Source organism: Oryctolagus cuniculus, chromosome 18, assembly GCF_964237555.1.
Source record: "Oryctolagus cuniculus chromosome 18, mOryCun1.1, whole genome shotgun sequence".
Taxonomy (NCBI): domain Eukaryota; kingdom Metazoa; phylum Chordata; class Mammalia; order Lagomorpha; family Leporidae; genus Oryctolagus; species Oryctolagus cuniculus.
The window spans coordinates 18,586,139-18,613,166 of NC_091449.1; the positions used below are offsets into that span (position 1 = coordinate 18,586,139).

The 27,028-nt window shown below is 46.1% G+C and overlaps 1 long non-coding RNA gene across 4 annotated transcripts; it reads right to left on the reverse strand.

Annotated features, from left to right (window-relative positions):
• Window positions 1-400: 400 nt before the first annotated feature.
• On the reverse strand, window positions 401-26,582 carry LOC127482775 (uncharacterized). Of its 4 annotated transcripts, none has more exons than XR_011383966.1 (5): window positions 26,427-26,582; window positions 24,234-24,280; window positions 18,901-19,067; window positions 7,451-7,969; window positions 401-6,268 (listed from the first exon to the last, which is right to left on the reverse strand). It is a non-coding gene; the product is annotated as an uncharacterized lncRNA (long non-coding RNA). The 4 variants fall into 4 exon arrangements; XR_011383969.1 differs by having other exon boundaries at window positions 402-6,268; window positions 7,697-7,969; XR_011383968.1 differs by lacking the exon at window positions 7,451-7,969 and adding an exon at window positions 17,551-17,755 and having other exon boundaries at window positions 402-6,268; window positions 18,905-19,067; window positions 26,427-26,581.
• Between the last annotated feature and the right edge of the window lie 446 nt (window positions 26,583-27,028).

Sequence of the window (27,028 nt, forward strand, 5' to 3'; positions counted from 1 at the left end):
CACTCAATTCTAGCTTATTAGCAATGCACATCCTGAGAGGTAAAAGGTGGTGGCTCAGGTGACTGGGTCCCTACCACCCATCGGGGTAGCCAGCTTGAGTTCCTGGCTTTCATTTTTGGCCTGGTTCAGCCTGGCTGTTGTAGGAATTTGGGGCATGAACCAGCACATGGGAGATCTGTCTCTGTCTCCATCTCTCTCTCTGCTTTTCAAACAAAAATAAATTGAAAAAGAATGTATAAAAATTATAAACAAATTTTTTTATTTGAGAGAGAGAGAGAAAGAGAGCAAGAGAGAGAGAATTATAGACAAAGAGATGGAGAGACAGAGAGAGAGGTCTTCCATCTGCTGGTTCACTTCTCAAACGGCTACAACGGCTGGAGCTGGGCTGATCCAAAGCCAAGAGCCAGGAGCTTCCTCTGGGTCTCCATGCAGGTGCAGGGGCCCAAGCACTTGTACCATCTTCCACTGCTTTCCCAGGCTATAGCAGAGAACTGGATTGGAAGAGGAGGAGCCAGGATATGAGCCAGTGCCCATATGGGATTCCGGTGCTACAGGTTAGCCCACTATGCCTACTATGCCACAGCACCAGCCCCTAAACATATGGTTTAATATGACCACCTCTTAAGGAGAGTTTGCTCCAGTAATGCAAGGTTGGTTTAACATTTAAAAATCAATGTAATTTACCACATTCACAATGAAGGCTATATGATTATCTCAGATCTGAATGCAGAGTAACTGACAAAATTCAACACTCCTTTTAAAAACATATCTTAACAAAATGGGAACTGAATCTCCTTTATAGGATGAAGCACATCTATTAAAAACCTTTTTGTAAATACCAGACTGGGCACTTTGCCTCTAAGATATGAACCTGAAAAGCATGTCCATAACCTCCACTTGAATTCCTCATTTTACTGGAGGTCAGAGCAAATGTGAAGATGAAATAAAACGCATGCACATCAAACAGGAAGATGTAAAACACTCTTTATTCAAAGGGAACATGAATATGTATGTAAAATAATCCCAAGAAATCTATAAAGAAACTACCAGAAGTGCAGCAGGAAGCTGGTAAGTCTCCAGCATCCAAGGTCAGTACATAAAAACCAATTATATATTCTATATGCTACCAGTAAACAACTGAAAATTGAAATTTAAAAGATATCACTTACTATAGGGTAAAAGCACTTGTAAAATATCTAGGGATAAATTAGCAAATGCTGTACAAAACCTAGGCACCAAAAACTACCAAAGAGGGCTTGCCAAACTTTTCTCACAAAGGGTCAGTTGGGAAATATTATCAGCTTTGCAGGTTAAGTGTGGTCTCTGTCATACATTCTTCTGTTTTCACATTAGAGAAATGTTAACACCATTCTAATCTCATCAGCATTACAAGAATAAGCTGTGGGCTAAATTTTATCTTTGGTCTATGATTGGTGAAACCTTGTTACAAAGGTTTTGTAACAACCTGAGAGGAACCTGAGAGGAAAAAAAAAACTTCATGAAGACCACAATACAGGAAAAGTTATACCATGCTCATGGACTGGAAAAGCCAGTATTGGTAGTTGTTTCAGCTAGGACACCAAACACTGATCCTTGGGATCCTAAAAGAGTTTTTGGTGTTGAGTCATAATGATTCTAAGTCTGGTTCAATTCAGCACCCACCTGATGTGCATCTGGAGTCCTTACCCCTGAGAGATGATTGCTAACAGCTATGAGTCTACACAGCTCATATGGAGGAGAAATCCCTGATTCAGATGGACTGACAGTTGGTGGTCCCTGCCCTTGTGTTTGGATGATCTTGGAGCCCAGTGTGAACCAAAGATGACCTCCTCCTGTGTTCATTATTTGTAAGTAGCATTAAGGATGATCAAAAAAACAGTGAAACGTGAAGGCTGTGTGGTGAACAGGCACCAAATCTGCTGGCAAAATGCATGAGCTCTGGAGTCAGACAGCCTGGAAAGGGTGTGATGCAGTATCCAGGTCTCTACCTCAGAAGCCTGCGTGGTCCAGCCAGCAATGCTGGGCACACTGGGCCTTTCCAGGAAGGCGTGCGCTGACTCTAGGAAGTACAGAGGAGCTAGGGGCGTCTCCGAGGGAGCCAGTGTTCTGAGCCTTGGCCTTGGGCTACCAGAATGCAGGAGGCGGGGGCTCGCCTGTGTCATCGGTGGTGGTTGCGTGACAGGAAGAGGCCGAGAGAAACTCGGCTCTGCAGCCTCATTAAAGTCAGAGAGGACAGCAGGAAGGCTTCCAGCAGTCCCTCACGGGGAAATTCTCCACTCACATTCGCTGTGGCAGGCCCTGTACACACACAGGCATCTTCAATGCCACTCTTACTGCCATGGCTGCTGCTAGTGCCGCTGTTGTGTGGGTGTGGTTGAGGAGGCCCAGTCACTGCTGTGTCACGTGGGGACACAGTAACACACGAGGCAGGGCCAGCCCCTGGTCTCCCCAGCGCACCTGTCCTACCCTGACCTCCTGCAGCCGAGTCCCCTCCCTGGCCGGATCCAGGTTGCTCTCCTGGCCTGGCTTTGACTTGGCTCTGCCTTCTAGAGCTGGCTGACACCCAACCACAGGCTGCCCTGAGGATCCTGCAGCTGTGACGTCCTGGGGGTGACAGTTACGCAGCTCCTGGACTTCACGGTCTGGAACAGTCCTGTTGTGACCGCCAAGACCATCTGGTGCCAACTGCCTGCGCCCAGGGGTGGGAAAGTCAGGAAGCACGAGAAATCCCTGACGAGGCTCAGATTCTGGGCCTTACCCCCTGCCCTCCGGCACTTCTGTGTTTGTGCCTCTCACTGGTGGACCACTAGCCTGTGCTCTGTTCGTCCCGTGTTCCGCATGCATCAAGCTGATCGGTGTGTTGTCCGCTGTGGAGGAGCCATTTCCTACTATGCTCCCAGGATCCAACAGCACACAACCAGCCCTTTGAGGGCGAAGGCCTCGGCCCGCTCCCCCCTTAAGTCCCCGGACCCCACCCACAGAGTAGCACACCTTGTCAACTGACCCTCTTGTGGCTGGAGTCGCCCGGCTGGCTTTACCCCCGGCAGCTTCACTGATGTGTGCCTCACCCCACCAGTGTTACGCAACACTATAGAGGTGACAGTCCCATCGGGAAGCTTACTGATCCTCTCTGCCTATACCTCAAAGTCTCTAACCACCCTGGGTTGGTAGTGATCCCTCCTCCAAGGCACAAACGGACGCTTTTCCTTTGTCACTTGGTCAGCCAGTCACCTGTGCAACAGCCAATCCCCTGCCAGATCAGGAGACTGAGATGAAGCCACTAGAAGCACGAAGCAGAGGGGTCAGAGGAGGAAGGCGACCAAACGGTATCCGCAAGGCAGGGCTGTCAGGAGAGGAGCCCCCAGGGCAGTGGAGTGTACCTCCAGCATCTAGGCCCCTGGGGACAACTGCAGTCATCACATATCTGGGCGCAGGTTCTGCCTCTCTGAGTTGGAAACTCTACTCCACGGACCCAGAAGGCAGCTGAGGCAAGATATCCCAGACGTCTTCTAGGAAGCTCATTCGCCAAAGGCCAAGCTGTCACCAGCTCTTACGGCCCTGCCTGCTGGGGGCTGCCTGTCTCTCGACAGCAGGACATAGTCTCCTTCCTGCTACCGGAGACAGGAAGAGCCCCACAGGTAAGCCATTCCTCAACTCAGCTCCCAGCTTCCTCGGGGTCAAAGAAGGAGGGCCAGAGAGGAGAGCTTTCAGATACCCTGGCAAAGAGGCCGTCTCTGCTCACGTCTGCCAGCTGCGGGCTCTGTACGGAGAGGCCTCCAAGGCCTCTGCTGATGCTTCAGCTGCCCCTGTTGCCGCCCTGGAGAGAGCTGGCTGCACCACCCGCCTTTGTATGGTCACTGAAGAAGACCTAGGCTTGGGAGAGAACACTGAGCCTTAATGGAACCACAAAGTGGCTGAGGACACCGAGGCCTCTTCAGAGAGCAGGGCCACTCGGCCTCCTCCTTCTTTTCCTATGGGGACCCACAGAGCCCTCCTCAAGCCCCCTCCACCTGTAGCCCTGTCTCCCCGGCCGGCCCGTCACGGCTTCCGCACTCGCTTCCACCATCCCAGGCAGTCCAGCTGCAGACTGCGTTATAACTGGCGCAGACACCACTCTATCTTCCTGGCTCCACGGTGACCCTGTGTGAGCTTCCCCTCATCCGCCAGGGCCAGCCGGAGCAGACACTCCCGTACCAAGGCCACGTCTCCACCACTCCACCTGCTTCCATGCTCAGCTGCTCCAGCCAATTTTAAAACCTCCCCTTTGAACCAGAAACCACCCCTCAGCTGAAATCCTGGGGTCCTGATGGACAGCAACGGAGAGCTACTCCGCCCGGTGTCCTGTTTTCTGGCCCACCTGCCAGGGATTCCACAGTCGCCTTCACTCGAGTAGGCAGCCGCTCTTCAGACAGGTGGCCAAACTTGGCTTTGACTCTGATGACATCGCTAGGGACACCACACCGGAACCTAGCAAGTTGTCTTTGAGTCTCCCTCTGACATCTTTATCAATTCTTTCCCTTTGGGAAACCTTACAGGCTCAGCAGAAGTGCCCGGCCTCACCCCCACTGCAGTCCACGGACCCGGTGACAGCATAGGTGCCCATCGATGCTCTCACATTCCACCTGTGGTATCCCTGTCAGCACCCAGCCAGCCTTTGGTGACACCGGGGCCGATTTTTCACTGGTGCGGTCACTCTTTCATGCCACGCATCCCACTGACATACACAACTCTGAGGCCTATTGCCCACCTTTTGCAACACTAATCCAGGCCAATTTGCATTTGTGGGATCTGCAGCCCTCTGGGTAAGCTGCAGCTTTGGGGTCATTGTGTCTGGCGTGGGCTGCAGCTCCACGTCTGGAGCAGGCAGCTTTGGAGCAAGGCGAAGTGGGACACCCAGCAACACAGCTCATGACAGCCCCGGGCACTGCGGTCCTGTGGGTCTATAGCACCCACCCCTGTTGCAACTGGAGACCAGCACTGCTGAAAGCAAATCTGCCCCCAGGACACTATCTTTCCTGTCTGTAGCCAAAGGACCTGCTGCCAGCTGGGCCAAAACATACCACTACTACTGGGCATTGCTAAGCAGCGGCACTGACGAGGAACACTCTGCGTTTAGAGCAGCCAGCGCCTGTGCCAAAGCGCATCTGGGGCAGTGAGAGAGGCCAGCATCAGACCTCTCTAGAAATGCTTCATGCCTAGGGGCAGGCTACGTAGGGAACGCCTTGCCAGAGTACACTGGGAGAGTACGTTGTAGTCCAACACACCTGTGCTTGGAGATCCTCGTGTTCTCACCTACAGTCAGAGCACCTGGGTCCCTTGGGTCCAGAGCACACGTGTTGCAATGGAAGGGGCCAACGCTACCCACATGTGGAATGGTTGGAGCACTTGGGGGTCCATCTGGTTTGAGCAAATCTGTTACTATCGGAGGGTCCTTCACCACTCAGGAGACATTCGTCAGAGAGACGCTTCTGTCCCTGTGCTCCAGGAGACACCTCATGTCCGCCTGTGCTGTTTGAGGGGTGGCGCCCTGTCCACCTGTGCTGTTTGAGGGGTAGCGCCCTGTCCACCTGTGCTGTTTGAGGGGATAGCACCCTGTCTGACTGGACACACTACGCTCAGAGCACCTGGGACACAGAGCCCACAGCATATGTGGTACAATGGGAGGAAGTATACCACCATGGCTGTGCTACAGGATACTTGTGTTCTCGCCATCATTCAGAGGGCAGGGACGCTTGGAGGCCGAGCCCTTCTAGGGAGGCATCCCAGGACAACAGCACACACTTTTAGGAAGACACTTCTCACCTTCACTCAGACTGTCTGAGCACTACCGCCACTGACGTGGAGCAGTGAGCATCCCTCCAGAAATGCCTAGACGTCAGCCATTTGGCTGCTCTCCTCCTCAGCAAATGTGTCTCTGGCGTGAGAATAGCAAACGGTAGTCTCTCCTTGAGGTTCCCTTTGCCTAAGGTTTCTTTGGAGACTGAAATGTTTGGCCCATTCACTTTCTTCTAGTGAAAGGCATAGTATTTCAGCAACTATAAGCAAAAGCCATCGAGAAGTCCTAGGTGACCACTAAGCGCCATGAGTGGGCCTTGCCTTACTGGAAAGACAGAGTCCCTTCTAGTTACGCCACACGAACTTCAACACTTCTCCGTCATCCCAGAGCAAGCGACAGGCACAACAGTTCAGGATGCTTGTGTACGTCTCACGGGGTAAGGTTCCAGGTGGGGCTTGTCCTAAGTCAACACACTGGCCTTGAGAAAGCCCACTGTGGAAAGAAGAAAAAGATTGGTAAGTATCAACCATGCCATGCCTGGCATGAATGGCTAGTTTGGCAGACCCAAGCTATGGGCCAGTTTTTCTTAGACTGGCCAGACTCCCTGCTGCCTATAGCTGCCCTTTGTTGCAATGGTGCAGATTATATATATATATATATATATATATATATATATAATTTATACTTATATAAATTTATATATTTAATATATAAATGAATGAGTGAAAGTTCATGGAAAATAGAATTGAAACATAAGTTTAATTTGGTACCAAAAATGTAAAATCCATGCACAAAGTCTCCAAAGAGTTCATGGAAAATTCATATTATGAAGAAACTATACATATGTAAATATATATAGTAAGGCCGGTGCTGTGGCTCACTAGGCTAATCCTCCGCCTGCGGCGCCGGCACACCGGGTTCTAGTCCCCATCGGGGCGCCGGATTCTGTCCCGGTTGCTCCTCTTCCAGGCCAGCTCTCTGCTGTGGCCCGGGAGTGCAGTGGAGGATGGCCCAAGTGCTTGGGCCCTGCACCCCATGGGAGACCAGGAGGAGCACCTGGCTCCTGGCTTCGGATCAGCGTGGTGTGCCTGCCGCAGCGGCCATTGGAGGGTGAACCAATGGCAAAGGAAGACTTTCCTCTCTGTCTCTCTCTCTCACTGTCCACTTTGCCTGTCAAAAAAAAATTAAAAAATATATATAGTAAGTGCATGTATATATATATATGTGTGTGTGTATGTGTGTATGTGTGTGCGTATATATATATATATATATAAGAGAGAGAGGTGCCTGACCTATTCACTTTCCTACAGTGAAAGAAATAATATTTAATATTTGCAAAGACACCTAGGATCTAGCTAGGATCTAAACATCCCTGTTCTTGTTCATCAGTCCTCTTTGGTTATATGTTTTGCTCAGCTTTGGTGAGGAAGGGAGAGAAGGAGGGGGAGAGAGAGATGGAGAGAGAAAGCAAGCCAAGTGCTTGGTGTTTGATCTATTTACTTTCTTATAGTGAAATAAACAATACCTAAGCAACTCTAAGAGAAAGATCTGTAGGGTCTATCTAGGGTCTGTATCTGCTTGCTCTTGTTCAGTGATCCTCTTTGCTGTTTTTCTCAGCTGTGGAGGAAGGAACTGACTTATATGAACAGTGATACATTGAGGTAGACAACTTACCTTTTTGGGTTCTGTATTTCACCAAATACATGTGGCACAGCTGTACTTTGTAACTGCACATGCTGACACCTGAACTCTCTTTTTTGGGTGTAAGGGACAGCGGCCTCACAAGAGGTGAGTTTCACAGGAAGGGATGTCTCGTTCTCCCCTCCGGGCTCTTCTCCCTCCTGGCTATGCACAGGAAAACATATTTGGAAATTTTTGTCTTTAAAAAAATTTAAATGTGGGGCCGGCGCTGTGGCTCACTTGATTAATCCTCTGCCTGCGGTGCCGGCATCCCACATGGGCACCGGTTCTAGTCTCGGTTGCTCCTCTTCCAGTGCAGCTCTCTGCTGTGGCCCGGGAGTGCAGTGGAGGATGGCCCAAGTGCTTGGGCCCTGCACCTGCATGGGAGACCAGGAGGAAGCACCTGGCTCCTGGCTTCAGATCGGTGTAGCTCCGGCTGTGGCGGCCATTTGGGGAGTGAACCAACAGAAGGAAGACCTTTCTCTCTGTCTCTCTCTCTCACTGTCTGTAACTCTACCTGTCAAATAAAAAAAATTAAATGCTTTATTAATGCCTTTCTTTTTAGTTGAGACTTAGGGAAATCATTTCCTCACACTGTCGCCTCAACTAGAGAGGATGGCACACATCCAGCTGGGCCTAGAGGAACAAAGGAAGAAAAAGTCATGGCTGCCTTGTAATTGTTGGCAATTTCTGCATGTTATATAGTGCATATTATATAATGCATGTTATATAGTGCATATCATATAGTGCACACCATATAGTGCATACCATATAGTGCATATTATATAGTGCATGTTATATACTGCATATTATATAGTGCATACCATATAGTGCATGTTATATAGTGCATATCATATAGTGCATATTACATAGCTATATTATATAGTGCATATTATATAGAAGTGTTTTCATGCTTCACAACAATCAGAAAAGATACTCTTTTCAATAAAATTCCTCAGTAAGTTCTAGCTGGAAAAGCAACCTGGCTTTCCCCTTCCCCTTACAACTTCCCACAGATCTGGAGCCCTTATGTATCTCCACCAGACCGAACTCCGAGGATGATCTTCCCTATGGCAATCCACCATCGGGATGAGCCACTGAAGCCGGTGGGGAAGAAACACAAGCACCTCACTCAGGTTGCGAGAATATTTCGCTGAGTAGATTCTATCCTAGACATTACACTAGAGCCAAGTGACATGGCTCAAAAGACATGCTTCCTTCAAGGGAATTTATAATAAAATATGAATGACAAATGACTATATCATAGTTAAAACTTGGGGAGTTACAAGTAAGAATATGAGAGCAGATTAGAGGACAAAACATAAGAATTAATAAATCCTTCAGAAACTAAGGTAACAAGTTAACAAAACAATGAACAAAATAATAATGAATCCTTTCTTATCAATAATCACTTCAAATGTTCATATGTTAAACTCCCTAATCAAAAGACAAAGTAGTTAAATGAATCAAAAATTACCCAACTATATGCTGTCGGTGAGAAACTCATTTTATTTATCTATCTATCTATCTATCTATCTATTTATTTTGACAGGCAGAGTTAGACAGTGAGAGAGAGATAGAGAGAAAGGTTTTCCTTTTCCATTGATTCACCCCCTAAATGGCCGCTACGGCCAGTGCACTGTGACTGGCGCTGCACTGATCCGAAGCCAGGAGCCAGGTGCCTCCTCCTGGTCTCCCATGCGGGTGCAGGGCCCAAGTACTTGGGCCATCCTCCACTGCCTTCCCGGGCCACAGCAGAGAGCTGGACTGGAGGAGGAGCAACTGGGACAGAATCTGGCACCCTAACCGAGACTAGAACCTGGGGTGCCAACGCTGCAGGCGGAGGATTAGCCAAGTATGCCACAGCTCCGGCCAAGAAACTCATTTTAGATTTAAAGACACACATAATATGAAAATGAACGGATGGAAAAATATTTCATGCAAGTGGCAACCAAGAGATAGCTACACTTATACCAGACAAAATAGACTTTAAGTCAACAACTATCACAAAATACAAAGAAGGATGTTATAAACTGATACAAGGGACAAATTACTACAAATAGAAAAAATAAATATATGTAAGCTCAACATAAGAGAACAAAAATATATAGAGGAAACATTGGCAGGACTCAAAGGAGAAAAAAATCCTCCAACAATAATACAAAATTTCAATACTGCACTTTCGATAATGAATAGAACATACAAAGAGAAAACCAACTAGGAAACAGAGGTCTTAACACCCAAGACCAAATGGACACTGCTGCCCTCAGTTTGGATTTGCCAATACTGGTTCCACAACAGATCCTGTATTATCACCGAAGCTGTTTCAGTTCCTGCTGGCTGTGGTCCTGCATCAATTCTACCCAGCCAGGTTCCTGCCAGGAGACATGGCCTGCAGAGTCTCCTTGGTAGGCTTGCCAACCTCTGCCCCCAGTATTTCGTCAAGCACCCCTGAAACTTGGCTCTGGCCCCGTTTGTCTATTGGCTGATAGCAGTTCTACCCACCTAGAAACCCAGTAGAACCCCTAGGCACACAGCCTGACCCTGGTTACATTGTGAATCAATGCAACAGCCCTATAAGTGGTCTCTAGTCCTTCGAAAACCCAGTCTGAGAAAAGACCTGTTCACTCCCAAACCCGCTGGGAGACACAGCTGTCTGTGACACTGGAGACGGGCCTGAGAACTGTCTTCGCTGTGGACCTGAAACAACCCTTACCTCAGTTATAGCTCACTACGACCACCAACTCAAGTATGGCCACTAAGGCACCCAACCAGTGAGCCACAGGAACCTTTACAGAGACCTAGTTGAAGCTAACTTGTGTGCTTGGCAACAGAGGCACTGCCCTGAAGTGGGCAATCATCCTGGTACCTAGCCACTAACAGGTCTGAAGCCTGGGTTTAGGGAATCACAACAGATAATCTCTGAATTCCGAGACCTGCTACGACAGGATGTAACAGAAAAAGCCAGAATGCAAAGATCAGTGTGAATACCAGCGTTGTCAGAATAGAGACATTGATGCATGACCACAAGGATGCAAGAACAATCAGAGAGGTGCTGTGGTGCAGTGGGTTAAAGTCCTGGCCTGAAGTGCCAGCATCCCATATGGTCGCCAGTTCTAGTCCCGGCTACTCCACTTCCGATCCAGCTCTCTGCTATGGCCTGGGAAAGCAGTAGAAGATGGCCCAAGTCCTTGGGCCCCTGCATCCGCATGGGAGACCAGGAAGAAGCTCTTGGCTCCTGGCTTCGGATCGGTGCAGCTCCAGCCGTTATGGCCCTCTGGGTAGTGAACCAGTGGGTGGAAGACCTCTCTCTCTGTCTCTACCTCTCTCTGTATCTCTGTCTTTCAAATAAATAAAATAAATCTTAAAAAAAAAGAACAGTCAGAGAAACATGGCATCACCAAATGAGCAAAAGAGGTGCCAGTGATTGACCCCGAAGAGATGCAGATGTGTGATCTGCCCAACCAAGAATTCAAAAACAGCCAGTTTAAGGAAGTTCAGCAAACTTAGGGAATAATTCAGAAATGTAAGCAGAAATATTTAACATAGAGGTTGTGACAGAAACGTTTAACACATTTTGGACCTGAGAAACAATGCATGAAATGAAAAGTTTAATAAAGCACACTGACTGCATAAAAGTCAGTGAGATCACCAGGCTGTTCCAAGCCACAAATTCCATTGGGAATAAAAAGCAAAGTATGAAAAGTGATGGAGAAAGCTTATGCCATCTGTGGAACAACATCTAAAGAGCAAATTTTGAGTTTATTGAAGTTCAAGAGGGAAGAGAGAAACACAAAGGGTAGAAAACTTATTTAAAGCATAAAACTTTCCAAATCTGGAGATAGGCACCCAGGTACAAGATCAACTGTCACCAATGAGACTCAATCCTGATGAGACTACCCCAAGACTTACGCTAAACAAACTGTCAAAAGTCACATATAAAGACAGGATCCTGAAAGCAACAGGGAGAAGCAGCAGGTGACATCTAAGGAAGCACTCATAAGCCTAGAAACAGACTACAGGCTTCTCAGCAGAAACCTTACGGGCCAGGGAAAAGCAGGATGGAATATTTAAATTGCTGAAGGAAAAAACTATCATTGGAGAATACTGTACCAAGTACAGCCATCCTTCAGAAATGAGGGGCGGGATAAGGCTTTCCCAGACAGACAAAAGTGGAGAGAGTTCATCACCTCCAGACCCATCTTACAAGAAATGCGAAAAAGGAGTTCACTCTGAAAGTATTCTAATTAGTAACATGCAAACAATCTGAATGTTTAAAGCTCGCTGGCTATAGGGAGTAAACAGTAAATTCAGAATACTCTGAATGGTACTGTAATCATGGTGTATAAGCTACATATCTTTAGTATGAAGATGAAAAGACAAACTATCAACACTTACTAAAAGAATTAAAAGATATGCAACATAAAATTGTAAACTGTTGCGGCGGGTGCTATGGCGTGGTAGGCCTCCACCTGTGGCTTTGGCATCCCCCATGGGTGCTGGTTCGAGTCTCGGCTGCTCCACTTCCAACCCAGCTCCCTGCTCATGGCCTGGGAAAGCAGCAGGGAATGGCTCAAGTGCTTCGGTCTCTGAAGCCACATGGGAAACTCAGAAGAAGCTCCTGGCTTCCGGCTTTGGATTGGCCCAGCTCTGGCTGTCGTAGCCACGTGGGGAGTGAACCAGGGGATGGAGATCTTTCAGCTTCTCTCCCTCTCTCTCTCTCTCTTTCTCTCTCTCTGTAACTCTGCTTTTTAGATTAAATAGATAAATCCTTAAAAAATATAAATTGCTACATCAAAAATTCAAAATGGGGAGACTTAAAACAGAATTTTCTTTTTATACAAAGTTGAGTTGTTGTTAGTTTAAAGTAGCCTGTTGTCACTGTGTTTTTCTGCTAAGCCAGATAACTGCAAAGCAAAAACCTACACCTACACCAAAATAAAAAGCAAAGAATCAAAACAGACTATTAGAAAAATCAATCACAAAGGAAAACTGTAAGATGGGAGAAAGGATCTATAAAACAACTAGAAAACATGAAGGTGCCAGTAGTAAATCTGTACTTAATAATTACCTCAAGTGTAAATATATTAAATTCTCTAATTGCAAGAAACAGAATGGTTGAATGGAGCAAACACAAGACCAAAGCATATGCTACCTACAAGAGACTCACTTCACCTGAGAAGATACACATAAACCAAAAGTAAGGGAATGGAAAATTATATTCCATGCAAACAGAAACCAAGAGAGAGCAGGGTTGGCTATACCAATATCAGACAAAATAGATTTTAAATCAAAAACTGTCTCCAGAGACAAAGATCATTATATTACATTTTTACAACATGATATATAACAATGATACATAATATATATATATTATATCCAACCTCAGAGCACCCAAGTATATAAGACAATTATTGATCTACTTTACTGAAGAAATTGATAGCAATACAATAATAGAATACTTCAACAGCTCACTTTAAATAACAGAAAATCCAGATTGAAAAATCAATAAATAATGGACTTGGACAACATTGTATACCTAATAGACTTAAATATAATGCAAATTTTCAACAGTATAATTCTTTACACATTCTTCTCAAGTACACACAGAACATTCTCCAGGACAGATCATGTGCTAGATCATAAAATAATTTAAGAAGATTAATGTCATTCCAAGTTTCTCTTCTGACCACAATGAAATGAAACTGGAAACCAATAAGAGCAAGAAATTCACAAACATATGTAAACTAATTTGCACATGAGCAGCCACTAGGTAAAAGAGGTGATCAAAATGGAAGTGAAAAAAATCTCTCACTGGATGAAATAAAAAATAAATACTACCAAAACGTATGGGACGCCTATATTGAAATAAAGATCTCAAATAAGCAACCTAAGTTTACACCTCAGGGAACTAGAAGAAGAAAAAACTAAATCCAGTGGAAGGCAGGAAATAAAATGTCAACATAAATAGAGAACAGAAAAAAATAGGAAAATAATTAGCACACATGGAGTTGAGTTTTGAGAATATAGGTCCTTAGCCACACAAACAAATAAAAAAGAAAAAAGACTTAAATAAGATAAAAAATGAAAGAAGAGACATTGAAAAGCTTGCTTCAGAAGTGGAAAGGTTCATACGGGACTATTATAAACAATTATATGGCAAAAGACTGGATAACATAAAAATAATGAATATATTTTTAAAAAAGATTTATTTTATTTATTTTGAAAGAGTTACAGAGAAAAAGGGGGACAGAGAGACTAAGAGATCTTCCATCATCTGGTTCACACCCCAAGATGGTTGCAACAGCAGTTCTGGGCCAGACTGAAGCCAGGAGCCAGGAGCTTCATCCAGGTCTCACACATGGGTAGCAGGGGCCAAACACTTGGGCCGTTTTCCACTGCTTTCCCCAGGCCATTAGCAGGGAGCTGGATCAGAAGTGGAGTGGCCAGGACACGAACCAGAGCCCATGTGGGATGCTGGCATCACAGGCAGCCTTGCCCACTACACCACAAAACTGGCCCCAGTGATTAAATTTCTATAAAATTACAACCTGCCAAGACTGAATCAAAAGAAATAGAATTGTGATTGTTTGGATGCAAACTATTGGATGTGGTTTTATTGAGCATTGTCAAATTTGCAAGCTTCGTAGGGATGGACATCACATTTATAATACCCTTCTATATGTGCTACCATAGATGTGAAATTCTTGACCTTAATATTGTCCTCGAAAATGTTAAATTGAGAATTCTGCTAACTTACAGTTTACAAGTTGGCCCACTGTATTACTGCAAGAAATGTTTGATTTTCGGCACAGTGCAAAGGTTCCTTAAACTGCATATGTCTTTTTTTTCTAATTCTATTTTTCTTTTTCTATTTTTTTTTTGACAGGCAGAGTGGACAGTGAGAGAGAGACAGGGAGAAAGGTCTTCCTTTACCGTTGGTTCACCCTCCAATGGCCGCTGTAGCCGGTGCACTGCACTGATCCGAAGCCAGGAGCCTGGTCTCCCATGCGGGTGCAGGGCCCAAGCACTCGGGCCATCCTCCACTGCACTCCCAGGCCAGAGCAGAGAGCTGGCCTGGAAGAGGGGCAACCTGGACAGAATCCGGCGCCCCGACCGGGGCTTGAACCCGGTGTGCCGGTGCCGCAGGCAGAGGATTAGCCTATTGAGCTGCGGTGCCGGCCTCTAATTCTATTTTTTAAAATACATTTTAAATGTACTTTCCCATTTAGTAAAAATTGTCTAATTGATATAAAAAAAAAAATAGAAGCCAGAACAGACCAATAACAAATAAAGAGATCACAGCAGTAATCAAAAACTTCTCAACAAAGATAAGCCTAGGACCAGATGGCTTCAGCATGAATTCTACCTGACAAGAAAAAATTAACACCAATCCTTGTTAAACTTTTCCAAAAATATGAGGGATTATCTCCAAACTCTGTCTATGAGGCTAGCATCAGTCTGAGATGAGAGCCAAATAAAGACATCACAAGAAAATAAAACTGCAGGCCAATATGTCTAATGACTACAGAAGCAAAAAATACTGACGGGGGGAGGGGGTGGCGCTATAGTGCAGCGGGTTAAAGCCCTGGCCTGAAGTGCCAGCATCCCATATGGGCACTGGTTCTAGTCCCAGCTGCTCCTCTTTCAATCCAGCTCTCTGCTGTGGCCTGGGATAGCAGTAGAAGATGGCTTAAGTCCTTGGGCCCCTGCACCCACGCGGGAGACCAGGAAGAAGCTCCTGGCTCCTGGCTTCAGATAGGCGCAGCTCTGGCTGTTGTGGCCATCTGGGGAGTGAACCAGTAGATGGAAAACCTATCTTTTACTACCTCTCTCTGAAACTCTTTCAAATAAATAAAATAAATCTTTAAAAAAATACTGAGGAATAAAATATTGGCAAACTAATTCATCATCAAAAATATTATATATTGTTACAAAATGGGAGTTATCCCATGGATGCAAGGCTAGTGTAACATACTGAAAATAATCAATTTGATACACCATATTAAAAGAATTGATGATCATCTCAATAGATACCAAAATGCATTTGACAAAGATCAACATCACTTCATGGTAAAAATAAAAACTCTCAACAAAACAGAAGCTAACTTCCTCAACATGATAAAGTCCACTTCTGAAAGACTCACTGCTAATATAAGCAATGAGAGAAAATAGAAATATTTTGCTCTAGGACTGGGGTCCACCAGGATGAAGCATGCTCTTGTGGTTCCTGCGCAGTGCTGGAAATACCGGCAAGAGCAACCTGATGAGAGAAAGAAGCTGCAGGCACAGCAGTCGGAAAGGAGGAGGTAAAATTACTTCTCCTCGCAACTGACATGAATCCACATGTAGGAAATTCTAAAGATTCCATACAAGCACTAACGTATGGATTCAGTAAAGTTACAGGATACAAAATACACTGAAAAAGTCAACTGCATTTCTATATACATTTCAAATAGCAACCTGTCTGAAGAAGAAATCATATAATAGCATTAAGAATAAAGCATTTAGGAATGAATTTAACCAAGGAAGCAAAACATCTACACACTGAAACTATGATACATTAACAAGAGAAATTCAAGAAGATGAAAATAAACGAAAATATATTCCATGTTTGTAGTCTGGAAGAATTGATATTGCTAAAATGTTCATACTACCCACAGTGATATACACATTCAATGAAATCACTATCAAATTGCAATGGTATTTTTCACAGAAATAGAGAAAGATTCTAAAATTCATACAGAACCACAAAAGACCTCTAATAGACAAACAACCATGAGAAAGAAAAAACAAACCTGGAGACACCACACTTCCTAATTTCGAGTTATGTTACAAAGCAGTGGCAATCAAAAGTATCGGTTCTGGCATGAAAATGGACTCATACAGACCAACAGAACAGAACAGAGACCCCAGAAATAAACAAGTATATACCATCAAGATGGTACAACAGGGAAAGGATCGTCTCTTCAATAAATGGCTTCGGCAAGCTGGATATCTATATGCAAAAGGGTTGATTTAGACCTGTATGTTGTCTACACCCCAAAATTGGCTCAAAAATGGATTAAAGACCTAAATATGAGGCCTGAAACTACAAAATCCTAGAAGAAAACACAGGGGGGAATCTCCTTGACTTTGGCCTTGTCAATCATTAATTGGATATCCTCTCAAAAGCTGCATAACACAAATAAAGAAGGGCTACTTCTTTCTCTTTTTCTCTCTTTCTCTGTAATCCTGCCTTCCAAATAAGTAAATTTAAATAAAAAACAACAACAACAACAAGAAAAATGAGGGGCCCACGCTGTGTCATAGCAGGTAAAGCTGCCAGCTGCATCCAATATAGGTACTGGTTCGAATCCCTGCTACTCCACTTCTGATCCAGCTTCCTGCTAATGCACCTGAGAAAGCAGTGAGGGATGGCCTCCTGCACCTGCATGGGAGACCTGGAAAGAAGCTCCTGGCTCCTGGCTTTGGCCTGGTCCAGCTCCAGCCATTTATGTCATTTGGGGAGTGAACCAGCAGATGGAAGATCTCACTCTCTATCTGTAACTCTGCCTTTCAAATAAATAAATCTTTTTTTTTTTTTTTTGACAGGCAGAGTGGACAGTGAGAGAGACAGACAGAGAGAAAGGTCTTCCTTTGCCATTGGTTCACCCTCCACAGCAGAGAGCTGGCCTGGAAGAGGGGCGACTGGGACAGAATCCGGCGCCCCGACCGGGACTAGAACCCGGTGTGCCGGCGCCGCTAGGTGGAGGATTAGCCTAGTGAGCCGCAGCACTGGCCTCAAATAAATCTTAAAAAAAAAAAAGGAATCTGGGGAAATGTTTCTCAAATAAAGTTTACAGAGAACAAAATTAAAAGGCTTCTAAACAAAGGTCAGGGTCAGACATTTGTATTGGGTGTTGGGTTCGTGCATAATTATTATTAATTATTATGAGTAATCAACGAGTCGATAAATTATAAATAATCAATGAGTCAAAAACACAGTCATGAGAGTGTGTCATGAATGAAGGTTAATGGAGAATCCAATTCATTCAAATTAATTAAGCATTTATATTGAGAGTTTTTTGTTTTTGTTTTTGTTTTTTGCTTACCAATAAAAAAGGCAAAAGCGAGCCGTCCGACACGCACCATGTCTGCCAGAGTGTGGGAAACGGGGCTCCCGCAGCTGCGTCAGGCCGCAGGCAGGTCCAGCGGCTTCCCTGGGGACGGCCAGAGGGGTCCCGGGGCTTTCCCTCTGCCGGCAGCCGGTGCTGAGCCGGGGGCGGGAGGGGGGTCGCACACAAGTACATCCAGGAGCTACGAGAAAGCAGCAGTTGGATACAAGGCCCTTGTCTCTGAGGGTCTGTGGTGGAATGAGAAGGCCATGCCAAGATGGCCGCTGGCAAGAGAGCGTCAGTTACTAGGAATGGCTTCCGACACCCCCTGGGAAACCACCGGGCAATGGAGCCTGCCTGGCAACGGGCTGTGATTGGATGGCTGTGGAAACCACCTGGCAACGGAGCCTGCCTGGCAACGGGCTGTGATTGGATGGCTGTGGAAACCACCTGGCAACGGAGCCTGCCTGGCAACGGGCTGTGATTGGATGGCTTTGGAAACCACCTGGCAACAGAGCCTGCCTGGCAACGGGCTGTGATTGGTTAGGGCAAAGACCGCCCCTTGACCGGATTGGCTGCCTTGGCTATTTAAGCTGCTGTACCAACTGCAGGCTGCATGCCTCTGGCGCGCTTTCACATGACTCCCGGGGTCTGTGTGGTGACTCCACACCTCTTGCCCCCATCGCACTCCTCCTCTCAACGAATCCACAGCAACAAGGGTCCACTCCACAGAGCTCCCTGCCCCACTCGGCCTGACCATGCATGTGGACTGAGACACCAAGCCAAGCCAGGCCAGGCTAGGCCGGATGCAGGATTTGTGCCACTGTAAGGGACTGAGAGCCCTGAAATTCTTACTGGGTTGGGGAAGGTTCCACATACAAGAGATTATCTTCATTCATCCCTTCCACTGGCCACCAGAAGCAATCCCGACACCCAGTGGATCACCAGCCCAGCCCACAACTCAGAGGTGGGTGGGCTGACATCTGTAGGCTTCGCGAATCATGGCCTTGCACCGGCCCACGGGGCCCCTCCCTGCCACAGCACTGTGGCTGGCTCTTGCTGTGCAGCCTGGACTTAAAGTACAATAACGTTTGAAGGCTTATGTGGTGCAGTGTCTTGTTTCTAATAAGGCAGACTTGGTCTTTATCTTATTAGAGAGTTATAGATCTGCGTTTAAAACATGCTGTGTGATGATAGGTGTAAAAGAAATTCTTCGAAAGATTTTTTTAAAAAGTTAAAAAGAGAAAGGTCATGAGATGGGGACCCCAGCTGCAGTCAGAGTGAAGGGCGGGGTGGGGGGAGGAGAGAATTAAGGGGAGAGCTTCCAGTGGATCAGAACAATTCCACCTACCTTAGGGTTCCAGACGGAAGCCTGGGGACACGGACAGCAATATGACCTCGTATGACCTCCGTATGCGGATATGGTGAGAAGGCAGCCACTCCCAATCCAAGGAGAGAGCTCACGGGAAATCAACCCTGCCCGCAACTTGATATTGAGTTTCCAGTCTCCAAAGCTGTGAGAAAACAACTTTCTGTTAGTTAAGCCCTCCACTCTGGTATTTTGTTCTGTGTTCCCCCTACTCACTGACTGATGTAAACTGTAGCCATTTTTACACCTAATCCCACAGAAATAGATGGCTTTGGAGTTAAACGGCTGAATGTGTTAGGGAAAGAGAAGAGAGCGCCACCAAACCACCACCGTCCCACACAGGGTGACTGTGGAGCACCCAGAGCCCTGTCTCCCGGAGCAGGAACAGCAGAGCCTTCACGGTAATGGAAAGAAAACAGATTTAGCTAAACAATCCAGTCTGTCACAGAGCAGATAATAACAATAACAATAACAATAACAAGCCTCTCAGGAATGGGAGGGATCAAATACCTGCAGTCGATCACACCGAACTGCAAAAGCAAGGTTTATTCGGGAGTACAAGCTGCGACAGGGACCCCATCCAACCAGCCAGCCCAGCGGAGGCAGGAGTGAGGCCCCGTCTTTGGGAGAGAAAAATGGCTACATCAGCAGGAAAAAAGTTACATACAGCACAGAAGCTCTGGGTGCAGGGAGTTGAGTTACAGGGGGGCTTACAGCACGGAAGCTCTGGGCGCAGGGAGTTACTTTGTTTAGTAATCTCTGCTGTGCTGTCCTTGGTCTTCAGAGCTGGCTGTCCCTGGTAAGCTTTGCTATCTCCGGAATGCCTGAATGCCTGCTTTTACAAGGACCCGGGTCTGCTATGGGAAATGGAGGCTGCTTTTTTGTTTTGTTTTGTTTTAAAATGGAGTCATTTTGGCTCTTCAGTGTCAACTGGTATGTTCAGTTTTCCAACATAAATATTTGTGAAAATACAAGGCATGCAAAGAAACAAGGGAGATATGAGTCACACACTGGGAAAAGAAGAGGAACAAAAGATACTGCCTGTGACAGTGACTGTAAGTCCGATTCATCAGGGGAAACAATACTTCAAAGTAGCAATTACTAGTATGTTCACAGAGCTAAAAGTCACCATGGTTAAAATGTAAGGGAACAGGTATTGGCAGTGTTGCATCAAATAGAAATTATCAGCAGAGACAGAAACTTCAAAAAGGACAAAATGAAATTCTGGAGTTGAAAAGCACACTTAATGAAATAAAAAATTGACTACACGTTCTCAGTAGTAGACTTGAACTGGGAGAAGGAACAAGCAAATTTGAGGATAGATCAATTGAGATTATGAATGCCAAAGAACAAACAGTAAAGTTTATGAGGGAGATAAACAGAGCCTTGGAGACATGTGAGAGACCATACACACTGTCGAGGAGATGAACTTGAGAAGGTGAAGTTATCACGTTCCCTGCCTTTTGTCTCCATATCTCTATGGTAACTGGTGTCATGGTAACCGGCAGGTCCATCTGCCTGGCAGGCTGCCCGCCATCTGTTATGTAATGGTTTGGCTCTGGGCCACTACTGTCTATAAACCCACATAAGCAGCTGGGCGGCATGGCTAGATGTGGCTGTGCGGCTGTGTGTCGGTGTCTGTGTGTGTGTCTGGCTGCTGCTCTGGACACAAAGGTGGCTATCTCCTGTGGGCTCACCGCAGTTGGGGGCAAGTGGCTGTCCCTTGTGATTTTCTCACCACCACTGTGAGTAAAGGAGATACAAATGGACAAATGGCTCTGAGTTCTTCTCTGCCCTGTTGGAATCTGGATCTGCTTGTACTGGGTCCCAAGCCCCAGGCATACACACGTAATGATAGTACTGAGAAAGGAGAGATAAAAGAACAAGAATTTAAAAAAATTATGAAGGCTAAAAACTTTCCAAGCTGGCGCTGTGGTATAGCAGGTGAGGCCACTGCCTGGGGTGCCAGTATCCCATATGGGTACCAGTTCTAGTCCCAGCTGCTCCACTTCCAATCCAGTTCTCTGCTATGGCCTGGGAAAGCAGTGGAATATGGCCCAGGTCCTTGCACCTTTGTGGGGTACCCGGAGGAAGCTCCTGTCTCCTGGCTTTGGATCAGCGCAGCTCTGCCCATTGCAGCCATTTGGGGAGTGAACCAGCGGATGGAAGACCTCTCTGCCTCTCTGTAAATCTGCCTTTCAAATAAATAAATAAATCTTAAAAAAAATCTTTCCAAATATGTTGAAAACCAATACATACAGAAAGCTCAATGAAATCCATGCAGGATTAAGTTCAAAGGGATCCACAGAGGCATCATAGTTTAAAAAAAAAAAAGCCAAAAATCAAAGACATGAGCACATTTGGAAAGTAAGAGAAGAATGATGCATTTACCAGGAAAACTGCCCTAAGATCTACAGCTGACATCTCAACAGACGCAATGCAGGTCACGAAACGTTTAGGATAATGTATTCAAAATGCTCAAAGCACGAAAGAACCCATCAACCAAGCAGTAGTCCTAACTGTATATACCTTATGCTACATCTATAATGCAGTAAAGCTTTATTTCAGCAATAAAGGCAGCAGTGGGCATTTAGCTTGGCAGTGGGATTTAGCCCATGCCCATGTTCCATGTCTGAGTACTTGAATTTGACTCCCAGTTTCAGCTCCAGACTCCAGGTTCCTGCAAATACAGATCCTGCAAATCAGTAGTGATGGGTCAAGTACTTGGATCGCTGCCACCCACAGGGAAGACCTGGATTGAGTTCCCGGCTCCTGGCTTCAGCCCCAGCCTAGCCTCGGCTATTGCGGACTTCTGGAGAGTGAACCAGTGAGAGAAGTGTTTCTCTCTCTCCCTCTCCCTCTCCCTCTCCCTCTCTCCCTCTCTCCCTCTCTCCTTCCCCTTTTCATTCCCTCCCTCTCTCTTTCCCCACCTCTGAAATAAATTAAGTTAAAGACCTGCCACGTTTTTAAAAAAAAAACAAAACAAAACCGAGATGAGTTGTTGAAAGCAGACCTGCCTTACGAGAAACACTAGCAGTAATTCTTCAGGCTGAAACCACGCAACTCCAGGCTGTATTCAAATCCCCACGGGAAGACAAAGAGCGCAGGAAAGATAGAGAGATCCTACCCACTGGTTTACTTCCCAAATGCTCAGAACAGACAGAGCTGGGCCAGGCCAACAATGGGCGCCCAGAAATCAATCCAGGCCTCCCCCATGGGTGCCAGGGCCCCAAGAACTTGAGCCATCACCTGCTGCCTCCCAGGGTGCACATAAGCAGGAAGCTGGAATAGGAGTGGAGCAAGGATTTGAACCCAGGCACTTCCATATGGGATGCGAGTTTGCTATTAAGAGTCTCAAGCAGCATCTTAATAGCAATGCCAAACACATGGCCCTGGATTTTGGTAAGAGTGCTAAGACTGTTCAATGGGGAAAAATCTTTTCAACAAATAGTTCTGGGACAACTAACAGTCACAGGAAAAAGAATGAAGTTTGACTCATATCTGCACCATTTATAAAAATTCATTCAAAGTAGATCAATGATCTAAATGTGAGAGTTAAAACTGTAAAACTCGTAGAAGAAAATGTAAGAGTAAACCTTCATGACTTTGGAGTGGGCAAAATATTCTCAGGTGTGATAACAAAGCACAAATAAAAGAAAAAATAGACAGACTGTATCAGAATGAAAAACTTTCTAACTTCAAAGGCTATCATAAAGAAATTGAAAGGTGGGGCTGGCATTGTGGCACAGTGGGTGTGATGCAGGCATCCCATATGGACACCAGTTCGAGTCCTGGCTGCTTCACTTCTGATCCAGCTCCCTGTTAATGGCCTGGGAAAAGCAGAAGAGGATGGACCAAGTGTTTGGGCCCCTGATACCCATATGGGAGACCCTGATGGAGTTCCTCTCTTCTGGCTTTGGCCTGGCCCAGCCCTGGCTGTCGTGGGCATTTGGAGAGTGAACCAGTAGATGGAAGATCTGTCTCCCTCTCTTGGTCACTGTGCCTTTCAAATAAATAAGCAAACCCTTTTTAAATAGACAAAAGATTTGAATCAGTATTTCTCCAAAGACATACAAATGGCCAATTTGCACATGAAAAGATGTTGGGCAGCATTAATCATCAGGGAAATTCAAATAAAAACCAGAATGATATACTATTTCACCCTCACTATGATGGCTAGAATCAAAAGCCAAATAGGGACCACATTGTAGCTTAGTGGGTTAAACTGTTGCCTGCAATGCTGGCATTCCATAAGGGTACCAGTTTGAGTCCCAGTTGCTCCTCCTCCAATCCAGCTCCCTGCTAATGTGCCTTGGAAGGCAGCAGATGGTGACCCTAGTCCTCGGCCCCTGACACCCCATGAGAGACCCAGATGAATCTCTTGGCTCTTGGTGTCAACCTGGCCCATCCCTGGTTGTTGTGGCCATTTGGGGAGTGAACCAACAGAAGCTCTGTCTTTCCTTCTCTCTCTGTAACTCTGCCTTTCAGATAAATAAATATTTTTTAAAAGCCAAATAATAGCAAGTGTTGGTGAGAACATGCAGAAATTAGAACCTTCAGCATTGTTGGTGGGAATGCGAAATGGTGCAGCAACTTAGGAAAGCAGTCTTTTAGTTCCTCAAACTCTTAAATACAAAGCTACCATACGTCCCAGCAATTGGCTCAAGGCACATCCCCAAGAGAACTGAAAGTCTATCCACATCAAAACTCACACCTGAGTGTGGCGTTATTCAGAAGGGCCAAAAAGTGGAAAGAACCCACTTGCCCATCAGCTGATGAATGGATAAACAAACGTGGTGTATGCAAGTAACGGAATATTATTTGGTCATAAAAACATGCATGCTAAACATGGATGAACTTTGAAAGCATTATGCTAAGTGTTACATGATTCCATTCATGTGAATTGTCCACATAAGCAAAGTCATAGAAGCAGAAAGTAGATTGGGACTGCCTGGGGCTTGGGAATTGGAGAGGAGCAGCTGGTAACTGAATATTAAATCTCTAAATATAAAATTAAAATATATAAAATATAAATATATAAATATAGCCTAAATATTTCATATAAATATATAAAATATAATAAAAACATAAATCTCTAAATATAGAAATCTCTAAATCTTGCCCTGGTGATGGTTTTATATATGCATGACTCTGATACAAACCACCAAATTGTATTCTTTAAGTGTGGAAGTGATATTGTTATAGGAACGATACCACAAAGCTATAAAAAGGAAAACAAAAAATTTAACAATAAAAATGGGGCACAAATACAGATCTAAAATATTAAAAGAACAGCAAAGGACAAACGAACCTTTCCAGGAAGAAAACTGCAGATCCAAATGGTCTTACTGGTGCGTTCTATCAAATATAAAAGACAGACATTGCATCAGTGTGACGCATACTCTTTGAGGTCATGGAGAAGGTAATTTTTCCTAACTCATTCTAGGTGACCACCAAAATCCTAATGCCAAGAAAAGAATACAACTACCAGAAATAAAAGGTGAATTTAGCAAGGTACCAGCGTAAATACATCTACATATATATTTGTGATATATATATGTGTGTATACACACACACATGCACAAAAGTATTGTATACACGTGTACTAAAAATATATCCATGCATGAGAGAGCTTCAAAAAGTCCATCATCCGAGTCCCTGGCTTCACATCCTGGCTCCACGTTTGAGCCCAACTTCCTGTTGATGCACATCTTGGGAGGCAGCAGGGACTTGGATCCCTGTCACCCACATGGGAAACCTGATTGAATTCTGGGCTTCTGGCTTGGCCTGGTCCAACTCTGGCTGCCATGAGCATTTGGAGAGTGAACCAGCAGAGAGAGGATGTCTGTCAGGGGCCGGGGCAGTGGCACAGAAGGTTAAAGCCCTGGCCTGAAGTGCTGGCATTGCATACGGGTGCTGGTTCTAGTCCTAGCTGTTTCTCTTCTGATCTAGCTCTCTGCTATGGCCTGGGAAAACAGTAGAAGATGGCCCAAGTCCTTGGGCTCCTGCACCCATGTGGGAGACCTGGAAGAAGCTCCTGGCTCCTGGCTTCGGATTGGCGCAGCTCCGGCCATTGTGGCCACCTAGGGAGTGAATCAGTGGATGGAAAATCTCTGTCTCTACCTCTCCCTGTAACTCTGTCTTTCAAAATAAATAAAATATATAATAAAATAAATTCAAAATAAATAAAATAAGATAAATCTTGAAAAAAAAAGATGTCTGTCTCACCTTGTCTCCTTTTCAAACAAAAACTTTTTAAAAGGATGAAAAGTTCACAAAAAATGTGTATTCTGAACAAAACATATATGGATTTCAAAAAATTTTTGTTCCAAATTCAACTTATTTTAATTTTTCTGTGAATTTTTGAAGTGCCCTCATACATACACACACATATATATGTGCTTTCTGTATATTACCAATGACCTACTCAACAATAAAATTTAAAACCACTTAAAGAACATTTCCAAATCCCATAAAATATGAGAGGATAAACTAGCACAAAGTTGACCAAGACTCCACACAGAAAATCATAAAAGCAAGAGCGAACTTCCTCCCTTAAGGGCCGGATAATAAATAACACAGGCCTTGGAGGTCGCACTGATCTCTCAACATATTCTTTGGATTCCTGTTGGTTTTTTTAAACTTTCTTTACAACCCTTTCAACATACTAATCTCCTTCTTCATTTATTGACCTTACAAAATCAGGCTAAGTTCCAAATGGCTCATGGGTTACATAATTTGCTATTACTGCAAAGTGTCGCTGAGAGAAAACGTAAAAGACCCAGCTGTAAGGAGATGCGTGAGATACACCCCATGTGGTGCGCGGAAGAGGCTAATATTGGCAAAACATCAATTTGGGCCAGGATACTAAAATCCAGCCAACAAAAATTGTCACCAGAGACATCGGTGCCCTTGGTGACACCAGGGTTTTAAGCCAGGTGGATCCTGCACCCCGCGGATGTGCCATCTCCTGTCGTTACACAGGTGACAGGTGGTTGGCTGTATGGGTCAGCTTGAAGAGAAACAGCCTGTGGGTTGGGCTGACGACCCAGTTGTGGCCCATGGTCTGCTTAGCAGCCGAGCCAAACACGGCCTCCCAGCAGGCAGTGCCTGTGCCCACTACAGGGGTGCCTGGTGCACAGTATCCCGAAGACCATAGAAAGCATCAATTCACGACGCGTCCATGACACAGGGAGACACCGTGGCTCAAACGGTTATATTCAGGAGCTCTGGAGTCTGAGCGCCTGGGACAAGAAGTCCTTTTAGGGCCACTACCAGCTGTCAGGCCGGGGAGAAGGGTACTAAGGCTCACACGCCTTTTTAAAAAGCAAACTTGCAGCGAGCAGTGGAGAGAACCCGCCTGCCAGCCCGGGATGTGGTCAGCAGCCCCTCTCCCCTGCCCCACCCCCTTCCCGTAGTCCAGCTCCTCTCCCGGGAGAATCAAGGTTGCTCCCGCCTCTCTGCCTTCGGGTAGGGTCTTCGTGACAAGGGCTGGCCGACTCACAGGCAGAGGTGACAGACGCTCCTGCCCCCCGGGGCCGGTGCTGGGCGAGCCCCTGCAGACCTGGTCGGTCGCCACCTACGGCGGGGGCCCGCTCGGTGCCAAACGCCCGCCACCAAGCAAGAGCAGGCGCGAAGCGTGCGAGGCCAGCAGGGGTTGGGCCGTTGGACCTCGCCCTTGGGCCTCCGTTGCGATGTCTTCGCGCCCTTGGCTCGCGCACCCTTCCCTCACCCGCCTGGGGCTGAGCGCTGTGCCTCGCCTCCGAGTTGGCAGCCAGGACACCGCTCTGAGGTTCCGGACTCCGCGCCAAGGGACCCCACGGCGCACGCAGCTGCTGTCCGCGGGCAACGGCCTCGGCGAGCTTCATACCCGCCTCCCGGGGCCACCGCGCTCCAGGTCCCCCTGACTGGCCATGCCCACCCGGCAGCTGCTGCACCGCTCCCTGGCCTGTCTTCCACCGGGGTTTCTGTCTCGCTGCTTAGCTTATGCGATCCAGGAGGCTCCAAGCTCCTCAGTGTTGGGCAGGACTCTCAGATAGAGCCAGCACTGGGCACTGGGAACTCCAAGAGGCTCGGCCATTCCGGACAGCTAAGATCTGTCATCCA